This window comes from Perognathus longimembris, chromosome 18 (assembly GCF_023159225.1).
Source record: "Perognathus longimembris pacificus isolate PPM17 chromosome 18, ASM2315922v1, whole genome shotgun sequence".
NCBI classification, from domain to species: Eukaryota; Metazoa; Chordata; class Mammalia; order Rodentia; family Heteromyidae; genus Perognathus; species Perognathus longimembris.
Genome location: NC_063178.1, coordinates 37,871,371 through 37,889,459, shown reverse-complemented (window position 1 = coordinate 37,889,459; position 18,089 = coordinate 37,871,371). Strand labels below are relative to the sequence as shown.

At 37.6% G+C, this 18,089-nt stretch overlaps 1 pseudogene; it reads left to right on the top strand.

The window, feature by feature from the left end:
• The first annotated feature begins 5,042 nt into the window (after positions 1-5,042).
• On the top strand, positions 5,043-15,762 carry LOC125366953 (annotated as a pseudogene).
• Positions 15,763-18,089: the final 2,327 nt, after the last annotated feature.

The following is an 18,089-nucleotide window of genomic DNA, read 5'->3' as shown; positions in this document are numbered from 1 at the left end:
TAGTTTTGTTGGCTTAAGTAGTCCTTTTGTTTCTATTTTTAAGGTAGATTTTTAATTCTATCTGAAATCACTAAGATAACCATGAGAAAAATTACAGTGAGAGAGGTAAACACTGCTTTTTCAGGAGGAACTGATATCTCTGGCTAAGTAGTTGTTCTTTTGTCATAATTTAAAAATCATATTTTATTCCACTTTAATTTCAGGAAAATGAAAAAAAAATTCCCTGTAATTGTTGGAATGATGAAAGAAACTCTGGTGCAGTGGTGGCATACCGTCTTTAGAATTCTTAAGTTCTCAAATGTTCAAGTTGAACCACGCTTGGAAAGATTAATACCATTGTAGTTTTGTTATTTTCAAATGTTTTTTTTTTTAATTTTACATTGGAAAGCAGTCATGTATGCATCATAACCCTTTCAGCCCAGGTAATAGCTAACAGAATTGTGAAGATAACGTTTTTCTGTACTTCTTCCCCCTCTGAGTTTACATTAATCCAACTGGATGGATCAATCGATGTTTAGGACTTCATTCTACTGAGAGTTTGAAGAAATCATAGATGTAATAAGAGATACCTATAAAGCACTGCAGTTGATGCTTCCCTGTACACACCAGTAAAGTGGTCTGACTGTGGCCAAGGGTAACTCATAAAAAGTAACTGAAAAACCCTATTTAAAAAAAGCAATAAAAGAACACATTGTAGTGTTCATCTAACAAATATTATAAAAACAAAAAGCGAAAGAATGATGACTGACTAAATATTTTTGCTCTAAGATCAAAACCAAGAGATGATTTCTACTCTCACTATATCTTTGCAATGTTGGACTGGCAAATGTAGCATGTGTACTAAGACAAAAAAAGGAAAAGAAACCAAAACAAAAGGTACACATTTTGTAAATAAAAAATTTGCTTATGTTCTCAGATGACATATTTCCAGAGCTGACCCTGAAGAACTTATCAACATACTGCTAGACCCAAGAAAGAAGATGAGCAAAACTGGTAGCCAAGCATCAACAACAACCAAAAATTACACTGTGTTTCTAGAGACTACTAACTGATCATTGGCAATGTATTTTAAGAGTACTATTTAAATTTGGACCTCAAACATGCAATATTTAGAAAGGAATTCAACAAAATATCTTCAACAATATGAAAGTACAAATGATAGAAATCAGAAAAGATCTAGTTACTTGGAGTGCATCCTATATGAAGAGTCAAAATTCTCAGGACCACCAATTTACCCAAAATGACACATAGCTTACATGTGATTGCCTGAGCATGCATGTACCATTTCTAAGGCTTAAACCCAGGATTGAAGCACCATTTTTGACCTTGTTTTACTTAGGCTAGCATGTTCTACCATCTGAGCCACAGCTCTATTTACAGCTTTTTGGGGGTAGTTAATTAGAGATAAGAGTCACACAAATTCTCCCGTTGTGGCTGGCTTCACTTTGTGATCCTCTGATCTCAGCCTTCTAAGTAGCTAGGTTGACAGATGTGAGCCACTGGTGCTTGGTAATGCTATTTTAAAAAGTAATCAAGAAGCTGATTCTAAAAAGTATATGGATAATCAGGAAGTTAAAAGTAGCCACAAAAACATTGAAAAAGAAAAGTTGTCGGACACACTCTAATTGATTTCAGTACTTATATAAAGTTTTATTAAATAAGACAGGATAGAGAAGGCAGTCAGGCAGGCAGGCATTTTTAACAATGTATACAATATGCCATCAAATCCTTCATACATTGTTCTTAGGGGCAACCATATTGGTTGGGCAAATAATGTCAGTAATGACATAATTGTAGCTATGTTTTGTTGTAAGTTTTTTCAAGTCTAAGTTATAAAAATTCTGTGAAAGTTTTGCTATTTACATACTCAATAGACAACATTGTAGGAACTTAAGTCAATATTCAGGCACTAGGGATTAGGCAGGCTGGCAGGCAGGCAGGCAAGAAGGTAGGTGGGCATTTTTAATAATGTATACAACATGCCCCCAAATGCTTTACACAATGTGTTTAAGGGTAGCGAGATTGGTTGAGCAAATAATGTCCATAATGACATAATAGTAGCTATATTTTATAAGTTTTTTCAAGTCTAATTTATAAAAATTCCATGAAAGCTTTGCTATTTCCCTGCTCATGGGACAACATTGCAGAAACTCAGGTCAATATTTAGGTACTAGGGGTTATGCAGACAGGCAGGCAGGCAGCAGCAAGCAGGGAGGCAGGCAAGAATTTTAGTAATGTATAAACCATGCCCCAAAATCCTTTGTACATTTTGCTCAAGGGCAGCCAGACAGGTTGAGCAAATAAGGTTCATAATGACATAATAGTAGCTATGTTTTGTTGTAAGTTTTTCAAATCTAATTTATAAAAACTCCATGAAAGTTTTGCAATTTGCCTGCTCAATAGACAACATCGTAGAAACTCAAGTCAATATTCATGCTTCCTTAGGGTTAGGAAGGCAGGCAGGCAGGCATATTTAATAATGTATATAGAAGTCCCAAAATCCTTTATATATTGTGCTTAAGGGCAGCCAGTTTGGTTGAGCAAATAATGTCCATAATGACATAATAGCAGTTAGGGTGTAAGTTTTTTCAATCTCAGTTATAAAAATTCCATGAAAGTTTGCCTCTTCCTGTGTGGGCCTTCCATTTGTCACTAGAGAGGTGTGGGGCAGGGGAATCAGATTCCTTTGCCCCTTTCAAACATGGCCATGCTTCTCTGGTGAGGATTTCTGGCCAGGTCCCCCAATAGCCTCTCTGCCACTTTCAAAAATGGCATTTGTCTAGGTTGGTGGGAGGTATGCCCTTCCAGGTGCTGTTTTCTGAGAGAAAGGCCAGATGGTTTGGGAGGGGGAAGCACTCACATTTCCCCCTGGCATTTCAGGCCCCCTGTGATGAGATGAATTGTCTCTATGTCCAGCTTTGATGGGCTGGATTGTGGGATTCCATTCCTCCTGTTTAAATTCATCCTGAAGGTACAAGTAAATCCCATGAGCTAGGCTGCCGCTGTTGCTACCTCTAATTCTGCTCCCATTTCTTTGGCGTATATATCTGTACAATTATGGCTTACTAGGCAGGACTTTCTGGATGTGGAAAGCCTGAGGGGAACCTAAAACTCTGCTTCTTTGCACAGAGATGAATTTGTTTCCTGTTCTCTTTGTGCCATCATCTCCTCCTCAACATTGAATTTAATCTCACACCAGTGACAATGTCTATGAAGAATAAGAACAAATGCTGCCAAGAATGAAGAGAAAGGGAAAAATTACATATGATTCTTGTAACATCATGCATGCAGTAGGAAAATCAGCATGTAGGTCCCAAAAGAATCTTTATAAAATTTTATGATATGAAGCATGGGCACTACTACATCATAGGACTAAGGCCACTCTGTGTGTGTGTGTGTGTGTGTGTGTGTGTGTGTGTGTGTGTGTAACATATCATCATAAGAATTTAAAAATTAAGTGACAAAAATTTTGTAAAATGTAATGAATGTGCCATTTTAATAGATCATTAACAATCTCAGTAGAAAGGAAAGTGTGATCACAGCTCTGAAGTAGCTCTGTTCTTAGGGCCCATTAAGGTGTCTACTGGGAATTTCGGTATAACATAGTTTGACCAGAAGAAGACATAATGTTGGCTTTAATATTTATTAAGGCTTGTAATAGAGCAGAATTTCATCTCTTACCCATTTTCTCAGACAAGTACATAACTGTTTCATTTATGTATATAGAAAGTTTAGCAAAAATTACCTGTTGTTTTAATTTAAATATGTTTGCAAATCTATTTATGGTGACAGGAAAGATAGCCTGAACTATTTCGTTTCTTTAAGTGTAGGTTTTTAAATGATTCTGCCATAGGCTCCTATGCCAGCTATGAAGATTTTAAGATAAAATGTACCTATGTTACATTTTATTGTTGTTTTATCCTCAATATGTGTATGTGTGTTTGGTACTCAAAAGCATATTTACTACTTTGTACAGGGGGGTTACAATTACCTACATAAGGCAGTGAGTGTATTTCCAGTCAAACGTGTTACCCTTGCTCATGTTTTTCCCCTTTCCCTCCTCCTTCAATCCCCACACCCAAAGATGTACAGTTCATTTCGAACATATTGTCTTGTGAATATTGCTATGGCATTGGTTTGCCCTTTGTCTCTTTTCTCACCACTTGGTTGTTTCCCTTCCCTTCCCTAGTTAAGATAAATGTAAATACAATACCCAAGGTACAAAAATAATAAAATAAAGTGACAACAGAGGGCATATCTTAAGGGAGAAAAGAGTAAGAAAAAGGAAATAACTGCATATCTTACATTAAAATCAACAGCAAATTTCCTCCTTGAGTGGGAAAGTTGAGAATATAAACATGCAACAGAATTTCCATATTGACTTTGACTTATTGACATGTAGTTGCTGGTTTCCACAGCATGATTGCCTCCCTTAGGCAATAGTAAACAGACACATTTGTGTACCCAGAATTCTCATGGGAACATACTTGAATTAACTAGTAATGTTCTGAGTCTTTTATAGAATTTAGATGTGTGAACTGACCATCTGGGTATGATACTCTAATAACTTTGGGTGGTGTGTCACTTGCAATCATCCCAAATGGCTTGACACAGATTTCAACCCAATCAATGAAAGTTAACTTCATCCCTGGGGCCTCACTATCTAGGACGTTGGAGGAAATTAGCACCTGCGATGAAGAAGGAGAATCTGCAAACATGTTGTCCAACTCATGTTTTTCTCCTTGACACAAAGCCACATATGCAGAGCCCCTAGAAAGTTTTACACATTCTTCATGGGGATTCACAAGAGGCTTTAATGTCAATGTGCATTAAAAGACTCATGTGCACCTATACGATGGTATATGAATATATATATTTAGCAGACACTGTGAGTCTCACCTCCAGAGGGAATTTCAGCTTGGCAGATGCTTTGGGGATGTGCCTTTTGATTTTCATACTCGTTTTTCTCCAGTTTCCCCTCCTTCTCAGGTCTTTGGTTGGCACTAGCTGCTTTTCTACGATGAAGCACCGAGCACACATGAATGGAGAGATTCCCTCTCTACACTTTGGGAACTGAGGGAAGTCACAGTGATGCTTCCAAGGATGAGCAGAACAAGCCGTAAGTAGCTCAGCAGTTTATTTCCAGTTAGTGTTTGGTTCTCTGGATGGGCCATGGCTATGGGAACTCTGGCTGCATAGATGAATGCTCTCCATCTTCTCTATCCTGACCTCCCATCCCTAGGCACCAGAAACAGCTCCATTTCATTATGCTATAGGGCATCTATTCTAGAGTAATTTTCTGCCTGCTACTAGGAGAGAACTTAAGGTAACCTCTTCTCTTTATTTCAGCACCACTGTATCTCTGCAGCCCAGTTCTCATTGCAAAGGCTGAAGTGCTGTTATTATTTAAAAACCTGAGTCAGTGGCATGTGTTCTCTACTAAAAGGCTTCAAACACAATCCTTCCCCACAAACGCGCAGTCTGAGAATATTTATTTGCTAACACTTATATTGTGAGGATATTGATAAAAATTCTTATTGTAGTCTGCTGGCTCATGACTGTAATCCTAACTACTCAGGAAGGTGATCTCTGAGGATAGGGATTTGAAGACAGCCCGAGCATAAAGATCTGTGAGATCTTCATCTCCAATTAAGCACCCATACCTGGGAGGAAAACTCTAGATAAAGGGTTAGAGTGATAGCCTTGAGAAACTAAGCTCAAGGATAGTATCTGGGCTCTGATTTCAAGTGGTAGGACTCTCTCTCTCTCTCTCTCTCTCTCTCTCACTGTAGAAAAGTACTCTCAAATTAAGAACTGTGGAATTATTTCATGTCAGATAAGTGGTACAATACAGACATAAGCAGGCATTATAAAAGATCCCTTAAAAGAGAATTTTATCTGCCCACAGTGAGTTCTGATTTGCTCATGCACATGAAAAACCTTGGCAGAGGGTCTCAGATATGGCTATGCAAAGAAAAGTAAAGAAATGGTTGTATGATTAGCTTAAAAGCTTTAAATCTGATGTTTCCTGTACCTGTCACACTATGTTAGAATGTATTCTTCAAACATATTCTCCTGCAATTTCTCAAACTGTACTACATTGATATTTCTTGAATTCTAACTCTGTGCTAACAGATCTTCATTTTTTTTTTTTTTTGGCCAGTCCTGGGCCTTGGACTCAGGGCCTGAGCACTGTCCCTGGCTTCCTTTTTGCTCAAGGCTAGCACTCTGCCACTTGAGCCACAGGCGCCACTTCTGGACGTTTTCTGTATATGTGGTGCTGGGGAATCGAACCCAGGGCCTCATGTATACAAGGCAAGCTCTCTCGCCACTAGGCCATCTCCCCAGCCCCCAGATCTTCATTTTAAATAGAATACGGTTTTAAATTTTGATAAGCTGCTGAATTTTAAAGAGTTTTTTGGAGCCACCAAATATTTTGGATCATGCAGAGAATATATATTGTACTGAAGTAATTTTGTATTTACATTGTATGATGTGACATAATTCATGTGAATGTTATTCACTGCTTGGCTATGTTAATAAAGTTGTTTAACTATAAAAAATAAAAAAAATTAAAAAAGAAAAAGGTCTATAGGGAACTTCAAGATATTCTAGCAGCATATTCCTTACCTGTCACAAGAGAAAATGTCATTGACTCCATATATTAATTCTTTTCAAGTGCTGTGTGACAAGTGCATCCTGAGGTAGCTGCCCACAGTTTGGAGCTGAGATGGCTGGGATAGAATTACTCCCATCCTTGCTGTAGAAGGTATATGTCTTTATCTCATATGTCACTGGTATTTCTGCTTATCTTTCTTTTATGCTTGTCCCAGAACCCCAGGGCCTGGGCACTTGACCCTGAGATTTTGTTTTTTTCTCAAGGCTAGTGCTCTACCACTTGAGCCACAGCTCCACATCTGGCATTTTGCGGTTGTTAAATGGGGAATTAATAGTCTCACAGACATCCATGCCCTAGGTGGGTTCAAAACAAGATCCTCAGATCACCATTTCCTGAGTAGGTAAGACTTCAGGCATGAATCACCTGTGCCTGGGGTAGTGTATTTGACTTAATCCCTTACTATCTACCCTTGTTTTGCTGAGATTCCTTCTCTTGCTTTCCCAAAATATGTTTGTGTCTTTTTGTTAATGTACTAAGATAGATGCATTAAGTATTACAGTTACAGCTGGTGGATGTTCTTAGCTATCTACAGATAGGAAGAGAAGTATGGTCTGAGTATTAAGAATTACAGCATGGTATTGAAAACAAATAGCTGTATTTATTCATGACGTCTTTCTTATATCAATGGACCACTGCCATTAGATATTATTAGGTTAAATATTTGACTCAATTCTCTATCCATTGATGTTCCAACAATGATCCTTTACTTTTATACAAGCTGGTATTTGTGCCAACTATCTGGTTCATTTTGTAGCTCTCCATTCCATGTCATGTACTTTGATTATAGTCACCGTCTCTATGCATAACCGTTTTATACCTAATCCTACATTCCTTTTTCTCTCCCATGACTCTAATTTTCACTGTTCCTTTTCAGCTTTCTTAGGTTGTTAGCATTACAGGTATGAGTCATTAGTCTTGAGCTTGCTTTATACTCTTGACTGGCCTTTTCTCCCAAGGGTAGTGCTCTACCACTTGAGCCACACGCCCACTTCTGGCTTTAGGTTGGTTAACTGGGAATAACAATGACAATATGCTTTTATCCTCCAACTGGCTTTGTCTTTTATTGATCACTGGTGTCAATACAGGTAATTTTAATCATGTGGGGTATACCTACTTTTTAATTATTATATACCATCATCCAACCTGCAATTCTTTTGAATTTTTTTTGAATAATTACTTATTTATTTTCAAAGTGATGTACAGATGGGTTATGTTTCATATATAAGGCAATAGGTACATTTCTTGTACAATTTGTGACCTCCTCACTCATTTCCCCCTTCCCTTCCCTTTCCCTCCATGAGTTGTTCAGTTGGTGTACACCAAATGGTTTTGCAAGTATTGCTTTTGGAGTCCTTTGTCTTTTTATCCTTTGTCTTTTGATTTTGATATTCCCTTTCACTTCCCTAGTTTGAATACCAGTATACACAGTATCCTGGGTACTTACATGAGATACAGTGATAGTGCAGGGACAACCACAGGTAGGGGATACAAGACAATCATCACCAACAAAAAAAAGCTATGGTTTCACATGGCATATTGAAAGTAATTACAACAGTGATATAAAACTCCTTTCCATAACGTGGAGTTCATTTCATTTAACATCCTCTTATGTTTCCATAATTTTTATTTTGTTTTAGAATTACTACAAATTATATTTTGAGGAGGTGCCATTGTGATATTTACATACATGCATGTAGTACATTTGGAACAAATTTGCTGCCATCTTATTATATTTACTACTACAAAAAATAAGCAGTGAATTTCAGGAGATGCTCTGTGTTTCAGAACATTCACATGTAGACTGGCAAGTTTGTTTTATACTGAGATAGATTTAGGTATAAATGAATACCTATTAATATATATGAAGAGCCATCTCTAAAATGAATAGCCTCTACTTCTCATTGCATTTATGTGAAGAACTTTACAAAAAGAGGCAATGAATGAAAATGTACACTCATTCTTTCCCCATGGGAACCATTATGGTAATAATCTTTAGGCTCTCTTCTTGCAACACTTTAAAAAAACTGGATGTTGCAAGTATTTCATTTAAAATTAGCTAATATATCTGACATATCTGCTTCTTGATGTCTACCACGGGGAAACAGCATTTAAATACTATATTTCTAGTATGATTCTTCAGCTCAGATCATATCTGTTGAGATTTTACATACTTGATGTCATCATAATGTAGACTGAATCACTCAAAACACAGGATTTTTCCCACAGCTGGAGCTAGTTACAACAAGATAAGGCAATAACATATTTGGTGTCTGTGAAAGCCTATCCTTATGCAAAGGACAAGAGATTTTTGCTGAGGTGCACGTGGTAAAGGAAAGTAAGGGAGATCTCTTTCAGCAGAAGTAAATTTCTGGATCTCATTCATGTCCTTATCTAAGCATAAGACTACATTCACATTCATCACAATAGGGGGTATTGGTTTAACATACTCATTGGAAATGAAGCAAGCATTCAACTCATCAAAGTAATAAGCTCTGAAATAGTCATCCTAAATTTCAATGCTCATTTCCCAGGTTTACCTTCAAGAATTACCAATTTGTTTTGGCCTTGACTTTTGCTGTTGAAGAGATCAACAAAAACCCTGCACTTTTACATAACGTGACTCTCGGATTTGATATCTCTAATGTTCAATTTGAAGCTTGGAAAACATTCAAAAATGCTTTCATGAGCCTCTTTGGGAACTATAATATTCCAAACTACTCTTGTATGAGCGACAGCAAGTCTATAGCAGTCCTTACAGGACCATCAGGATTAACATCTGCCCAAATGGGGACATTACTGGACCTCTACAGGTTTCCACAGATGAGTATGGGAAGAGTAGAGATATATATTTTAAAGCTCATTTGATTCCATTACAGGTGTTAGAACTGAATGGTGTGACAAGACTGGACTTATGAACCTATAACATTTTGAGATACTCAAACGTAGGAATTCAAGGTAATGGGAAATGTAGTCCCATTGTTCACCAAAGATGATGGGAAAGTTAAAATAGATTAATGAATTATTTGAAGTTTTAAACCTTATCAATTTTAATTACTTTATTTATTGTCAAAGTGATATACAGAGGACTTACAGTTTCATATGTCATAAGTCTCCCGAGTAGCTAGGATTACAGTTGTAACACACACACAGACACACACACACACACACACACACACACACACACACAGGTTCAAGATATGTTGAATGAAATAAGTCAGCCTCAGAAAGAGAAAGGTACCATGGGTTTTCTTATATGTGAAAGTTAAACCTAAAATATGAACATGAACTACAAAATAAATATGGATCACATCAATACACATTAATATGCATATAAAAAAAAGTTTATCCATATAGAACACATTGGCTTGGAACTCCTTGTTATATCCTCCCTTAACTAACAGAATAAAGATGAATGCAAGAAAAATGTAGCATATATTGTCTGAGGGGTGTAGATATTAAGGGAATGTGCAAATGGGCAAAGAAATAGAGAATACATGTTTGGAAAAATAAAACAATAAACTGGGAATGTGTAGGATTGATATAGATGGGGAAAGCTGATTGGAATAGTGACAAAGATCAAGATGCATTGTATACACAAATTTATATGTAGTAAATTATTAAAATTATTTTATAGGGCTGGGAATGAGGCTTAGTGGTAGAGTGTTTGCCTAACATGCATGAAGCCTTGGGTTTGATTCCTGTGCACCACATACACAGAGAAAGCCAGAAGTGGCACTGTGGCTCAAATGACAGCGCTAGCCTTGAGAAAAAAGAAGCCAAGGGACAGTGCCCAGGCCCTGAGTTCAAGCCAAAGGACTAGTAAAAAAATGAATTATTTTCTATTGCTGGGGGCTGGTGCCTGTAATCCTATCTACTCAGGAAGCTGAGATCTGAGGATTGTGGTTCAAACCAGCCAGGGCAGGAAAGTCTGTGAAACTCTTCAATTAACCACCAGAAAACAAGAGTGGCACTGAGGCTAAAGTAGTAGATTGCTAGCTTTGAGCACCTAGCCCCAAAGTTGAAGCCCCATGACTGACCAAAAATATTTTTTATTAAATACTAAAAGAAAAAACATACTTCCCATCTACTTCAACTTGTTATATACTGCACATCATGATTGAAACTGTGATGGATAGTAATATCCTCATTCATGGAACATCTGATTTTCCTTCCCTTTAGATTACCTTTGGGCCTTTTGATCGTTCCCTGAGTAATCATAACAAGTTTCCTGCTCTCTATCAGATGGCCCCAAAGGACACACTAATAGCCACTGCCATGGTTTCCTTACTGCTTCACTTCAGCTGGAACTGGGTGGGACTGTTAACACTACAGGATGAGAATGGTTTGTGGATTCTTCCTGAATTGAAAGAAGAGATGGTCAAGAACAAAGTCTGTATAGCCTTTGAGCTAGCATTCTCACACTATTCTGTGTCATTTAAATTCCTGGCACTTACTAACCCAATTAATAAATCTTCAGCAAATGTCCTCATCATATATGGTGATTATGAATTCCTACTACATTTAATGATTTGTGTTGAGCACTATTTCATAAAAGGCAAAGTTTTTATCATGAACTCACAGTGGGAGTTAACCACAAGGAGGAGATATTTCATGCTAGGCTCATTACATGTCCCTCTCATTTTCTCACACCATCACCCAGATGTTTCTGGATTCACAGATTTTTTTCAAGTCAGTTAACCCTTCCAAATACACGGAAGACTTCTTCCTTGCTTGGCTGTGGTTTCTCTCTTTTAATTGCTCAGATTCTGAGTCTGACTGTGTCATGTGGGAGAACTGTCCTCATGATGCCTCTTTGGATTGGTTGTCTGGGAATGTTTTTGACATGTCCATGTCTGCAGAGAGTTACAATATATACAACGCTGTGTATGCTGTGGCCAACGCTCTCCATGAGATGCTTCTTTATCAAACAGAAGTACAAAAAATGGGAAACAGAAAGGAGAAAAGGCCTTCCCCTGCACAGGTAAGACCTCTGTTTCAGGTGGAACATACAGTGAGCAAAGTCTCTTCTTAGAAGGTATTCTTACAATGTAAAATTTAATATTTCAGTTATTTTCCCCAAACCCAAGACATTTTAATTGTTTAAATGCCCTTGAGGCACTCTAGACATGTGTTCATATGCTCTTCAGGAAAAACAGGCCAGTACAAGGACAAAATTAATTTTATATTTTATAAATTCTTTCATTTACAAGGGACCTCAACATATTCATAGCTGATGTTCTGAAAACTGTAAGTGCAATTTTTTCCTGTACCTTTCTTTTTATTCTGCTAGTTCTGGGGCTTGAACTAGGGGCCTGGGCACTGTCCCTGAGCTACTTGTGCTTAAAAGCTAGCACTCTACCACATGAGCAACAGTGCCACTTTCAGCCTTTTCTGTTTATGTGATACTGAGGATTACACTATATTCCCAGCCCCTCCCTATGAATTTCATACGTAAAAGCAAAGGATGACCTGCTGAAGGAAATTAAATGTATTTTCATAAGTGACATAGTTTAGGTATTAGTATTAAGTGACATTCTTTAGGTATTAATCATGAAAGAAGCACACACTGGAGACATTCATAATATATGAGCTTGTGTCAAACTGTAGCTAGGCAAGTGAGAACGTCTCATTCATGACTATTTACATGGAATTGGCTTCTCCTGAATTCTGTATCAGAAGTTAAAGGCAATCAGAAGCTTTTCTTAGGTCAAGTTTTTTATCTTAACTCTGTAATAAACTTCAGCGTAAGATGATGAATCTCTTTTAGCTGCATGGTTTTCTGAAGAACATCCAATTTCACAATCCTGCTGGAGATCAAGTGATTTGGGATGAGAAAAGAAAGTTGGAAGCAGAGTATGACATTGTAAACATTTGGACTTTTCCAGAAGGTCTTGAACTTAAATTGAAAGTCGGAATGTTTTCTCCATATGCGCATCAACTGTCTTTATCTGAAGATATGGTAGACTGGGCCATAGGAAACACAGAGGTGGGTTGGGTTTAACTGTAATGATTTTAAAGACATATAAGTAAGCCAAATTCACCCTTGAAATGTATGTGGTTGAATGCCAGCAATTTAGTCCTGAAATATAACCTACTCAGGTGGCTTTGATGTGGATACCATGGTTTGAAGTCAGTTCAATCACGAACACCTGTTGAGACTCTTTTGTTCATTTAACCACCAACAAAGCAAAGTGGATACTGGTAGCTCATCCCTGTAATCATTTGTCCTCAGGAGACCAACATCCTCAGATCTAAGATTATATAAGTCAGTTTAAGCCTGACTTGACAGGAAAATCTGTGAGACTCATATCAATGGACTACCTAAAAGCTTCAGTTATGATGTGGATCACGCCCTAACACAGTGTAAACATCCTGTTTTGAAGCTGTAGGATAAGTATCAAAATTTTAAAAGAAATTAATAGTCCCTAATGTTCATTTGCAATATTGGCCTGAAATATGAATTGCATATTTCTTAGCAGCTTTCTAACACTTTGACAAAGTACCTAAGTAATTACATGGCTGAAAGCTTTATTTCCCTCGCTTCTGTGGAGTTTCGTTCATTGGCTTGCTACTTAGGCATTCCTTTCATCAAAGTGTGAGAATCATTTAAAGAGTTTGTGTGATGGGATTCTCACTTCATGGCTACTGGAAAGGTAAGAGGAAAATATGATGGGTATGGGGTTCTCCTAACCCTACAAAAGGGAAATCGTGGCATTATTTACAGCATAATTTTAAAGCTTCAAACAGGATTATTCCTCCTTGATCTTCACAATTTCACAGATGAATATTAGAGAAGATCAATTCAATGAAGCTCCATAGTAATGGCCCATAAAATTTACTTTCTTGCCATTAATCTCTAACCTTTGAAGGTTTCATACTTCTCTGTAGCTCAACAGACTAGAGATCAAGGCTAGAGCTCAGAAGCCATTTGGCATCACATGATAAGCAATCTATAGCAGAATTCAATTTTCTGACTGGGTATATGTGCATCAAATTACTATGCTTAATAATCCAATTCTTTAAAATAATGAACATCTTGGAATGTTAGGTCAAAGTCTGCACAGTTACTGATACCTATCAGATTTCCCACAGCCTCCTCACTCTGTCTGCAGTGAGAGTTGTGGTCCTGGATTCAGGAAATCCCCACAGGAGGGAAAGGCTGCCTGTTGCTTTGATTGCACTCCCTGCTCAGAAGATGACATTGCTAATGAGACAGGTCAGTTCATGTCTGCGGGAGACATTCAAAATCTCTCCTGGAGTGTGCCCCAATATATGCAAGCAAATGAAAAGTCCTGCATTACGATTGCAGAATCTACTTCTTGCTTCCTTCACTTAGCCATTTAGTTGAAACAAGGATGGTAAACCTTCTTGAAAAAAAAAACACAGATAAGCATGAGCTCTAAATTACGAATAGGATTAAATTTTTTCTTCTCTCCTGTATGCAGTTCTATTCAACTTCTCATTTATGTAATTTAATTGCTATCATATAAAGTGCAAAGCATTGTTAAATACAAGGTCTTCATGTTTCTCAAAAGTACCTTTAAAATGCAATGAAAATATCAACGTGTGCATCTTTGTTTCTTAGGCCTTGTTCTTGCAAAAGAACAAGTGCTAAGATGTGTCTTTGGGTTTAGTAGGAGTAACAAGTAATTTGCATAGCATGATTTTTATAGCTTCAAACAGTGATTTTATTTTCTGTCCTCCACCACTTTACAGAAGCAGGAAGAGACAAATACAAAATGTTAGGAAAAGGTTACAGTACTCTTATTTATATTGCAAAGAGATATTGAGGGAAGGGAAAGCTTTACTATCTATGAATTTGAAAGAGGTATTTCAGTTGTCAAATCAGGCTCAGTATTTTTGTGGCTTCTTGAAAAGGTGCTGAGAACAATTGTGAAGATTTTAGGATGGCAAGAAATAGCATCTGTGATATTCACTGAACAAAAAATGTTCCAATCAGACTGAAAAAAGAGAATGTGGGCAGGAGTGTGAGAACATCATAAAGACATAGAAATAATATTCAACATTTCTGGTAACATTTGGTAATATTTACTTCATGGTAGTAAGTATTGGCATGTTGGAATTATTTCTGTAGGGGAATTTCCTTATTTCCTTTTATGTTCTCAGTAGGGACTAACAGTTATTTGATTTCCTCACCAGATATGGAGCAGTGTGTGAAGTGTCCAGATCATCAGTATGCCAACACACAGAGAAACCAGTGCCTCCCAAGAGGTAAAAGTTTCCTAGCTTATGGAGAACCCTTGGGTACGGCCTTGGCCTGCATGGCTCTTGGTTTATCTACACTCACAGCACTTGTTCTTGGGATCTTTGTGAAATATCACAACACCCCCATTGTCAAGGCTAATAACCAGTCCCTCAGCTACATCCTGCTCATCTCCCTCATCTTCTGCTTTCTCTGTTCCTTGCTCTTTATTGGCCAACCCAACACAGTCACCTGCATTCTACAGCAAACCACATTTGGAGTTGCATTCACTGTAGCTGTTTCTGCTGTTTTGGCCAAAACTGTAACTGTGGTTCTGGCCTTCAAGGTCACTTCTCCAGGGAGAAAGATAAGGTGGCTGCTGGTATCAGGGGCTCCTAACTTCATCATTCTCATCTGCACCCTGATCCAGGTGACTCGCTGTGGAATCTGGCTGGGAACCTCTCCTCCCTTCATTGACACTGATACCCACTTTGAACATGGCCTCATCATCATCCTGTGTAACAGTGGCTCCCTCACTGCTTTCTACTGTGTCTTGGGTTTCCTGGTTTTACTGGCCCTGACCAGTTTCACTGTGGCTTTCCTGGCCAGGAACCTGCCTGACACCTTCAATGAAGCCAAGTTCCTCACCTTCAGCATGCTGGTGTTCTGCAGTGTGTGGCTCACCTTACTGCCTGTCTACCACATTGCCAAGGGGAAGGTCATGGTGGCTGTTGAGGTCTTCTCCATCTTGGCCTCTAGTGCAGGGCTCCTAGGCTGCATTTTTGCCCCCAAGTGCTACATCATCTTGTTGAGGCCAGATAGAAATGTTCTGCATGGTTTCCGGGGCAAAACACATACTGGGAGAAATAAGTGTTCTTAAGATGAAACTTCCACATTTGATTAGATATATTCCTTTTCTTTATTAGGTATTAGTTTAGATTGCTATAATAACTTCTATGAATAAGTGAATCTTACTCATTTCTCTAGTAAGGTTACAGTAACAAATTTAATCTAGAGACATGTAAATTTAAATTTTATTCTTTATATTTTTTGTTATTTCAATTTTCTCTGTACTTATCCCATCTTCTCCACCAGTACATTTTTTTATGTCACCTTCTTTTCTATTTTTGCTTTTTCAATCAGTTGCCTATTTTTTTTTCTTGTTACAGTCTTGGGGTTTGAATTTAAAGCCTGCATACTCTCCCTGGATTTTTTGTTCAATGTTGGTATTTTACCACTCGACCCACAGCTTCCCATTTTTTTCTTCCATGATTAAACTGAGATAAGATTCTCATGGGCTTTCCTGCCCAGGTTACCTTCAAACCAGGATTACCAGACCTCTCCTTCCTGAGTAACTAGAAGTATGGATAATTTTCTAAATTTTTAAAGTACATTTAAATCCTGCCTGTACATCATAATGCTGCTTAATCCTCAATACAATTCTTTAATATTTTCCTTAAAAATTTTCCATGTTTTCATATGCTTGTTATAATGTACTTTGTTTAGTAATTTGTATTTCTCTTCTTTGAACCATTAAGTATAATGCTGGGTGTATGTTTCACCTTTACAATCTTTATTATATGGAGGAATGTTCCATGGATTTCTACATTCTCCAGAGCTTCTTTTATAGACTGTTGAATCTAGTAAAATAATTTGTCTACATTAATTGAGATGATCAGGTGGTTATTGTCTTTGTTCCTGTCAAAAGCAAAAGAATTCTATGAAGGAAGGACAGTATCAGAGGTATATCAAACTTAAATCTCTATTACAAAGTCATGGTACAAAGTCAATAGTATACTGCATAAGTATATCCATGCAGACTCCTGCAACAGAATAGAAGACCCAGAATGATCTCACAGACATGTAGCATAGTAATAATCAATCAGGAAGCCAAAAGCACTGGATAAAAGAAATACAGATTTGTCAATAAATGGTAATGGCAGAATTGTCTATACACAGGCAAAAAGCTGAAGGGAAATCCATATACACACAATATACATATATACAATTATACATACATACATATATATATATATATATATATATATATATATATATATATATATATCACCCTGTACCAAAATCAATTCCAAATCAATTAAAAACCTCAATGTGAGGCCAAATGTATGAAGTGTGTAGGGGAAGCACTAGGGTTCCTGGGTACCAGACAAAACTTCTTAAGATTCAGGGGAAAAAAACACATAGACTTCAGACTTGATCAATGATATTGCACCAACCTGAAGTGTATCTACATAATAATGCACATACTTAGCAAGACAAATGAAAAGCCCATAGAATAGGAGGAAGATTGTTTTTTTTACTAGATGTACATCAGACAAGGGCTTTGAATTGGGAATATACTTAATAATTAATACACTCAAAGATTAAACCCCCAAAATGAATTGTCAAAGAAACAAAAATCCAATTAATAAATGAGGTAAAGACTTAAAGACAGACTTCTCAGAAGAAGAAACTTCCATAGACACATGAAGAAAGGTTCAATATCTCTGGCTACAAAAGGTATGCAAATCAAAACAACTTTGAGTTTCTACCTCACCCCAGTCAAAATAGCCATTATCAAGAAGCTTATCAGTGGGGCTGGGGATATAGCCTAGTGGCAAGAGTGCCTGCCTCGGATACACGAGGCCCTAGGTTCGATTCCCCAGCACCACGTATACAGAAAAAACGGCCAGAAGCGGCGCTGTGGCTCACGTGGTAGAGTGCTAGCCTTGAGCGGGAAGAAGCCAGGGACAGTGCTCAGGCCCTGAGTCCAAGGCCCAGGACTGGCCAAAAAAAAAAAAAAAAAAGAAAAGAAACTTATCAGTAACAGATGCTGGAGGCAATGTAGCCAACATGGCTACATCTATTACTACACTGTTGGTGGGAATGGAAACTTGTACAACCACTCTGGGAAGCAGTATGGAGGTTCCTCATAAGACTAAATATAAAGCTCCACTATGAGTCAGCAATTCCTTTTCTGGACATTTTATACAATAGGTGACAAACCAGGCCAACTGAAGCTACCAGCACAGCCCTGCTCATTGCAACACTGTTTACCATTGATATGATATGGTCTCAACCCAGATGCTCCTCAGTGGATGAATGGATGAAGAAAATGTGGTTAATACACACAATGTAATTCTATGCTTCCATCAGAAAGAATGATATTCTACCATTCATAAGGAAATGGAAAGAATGGGGGAAAAT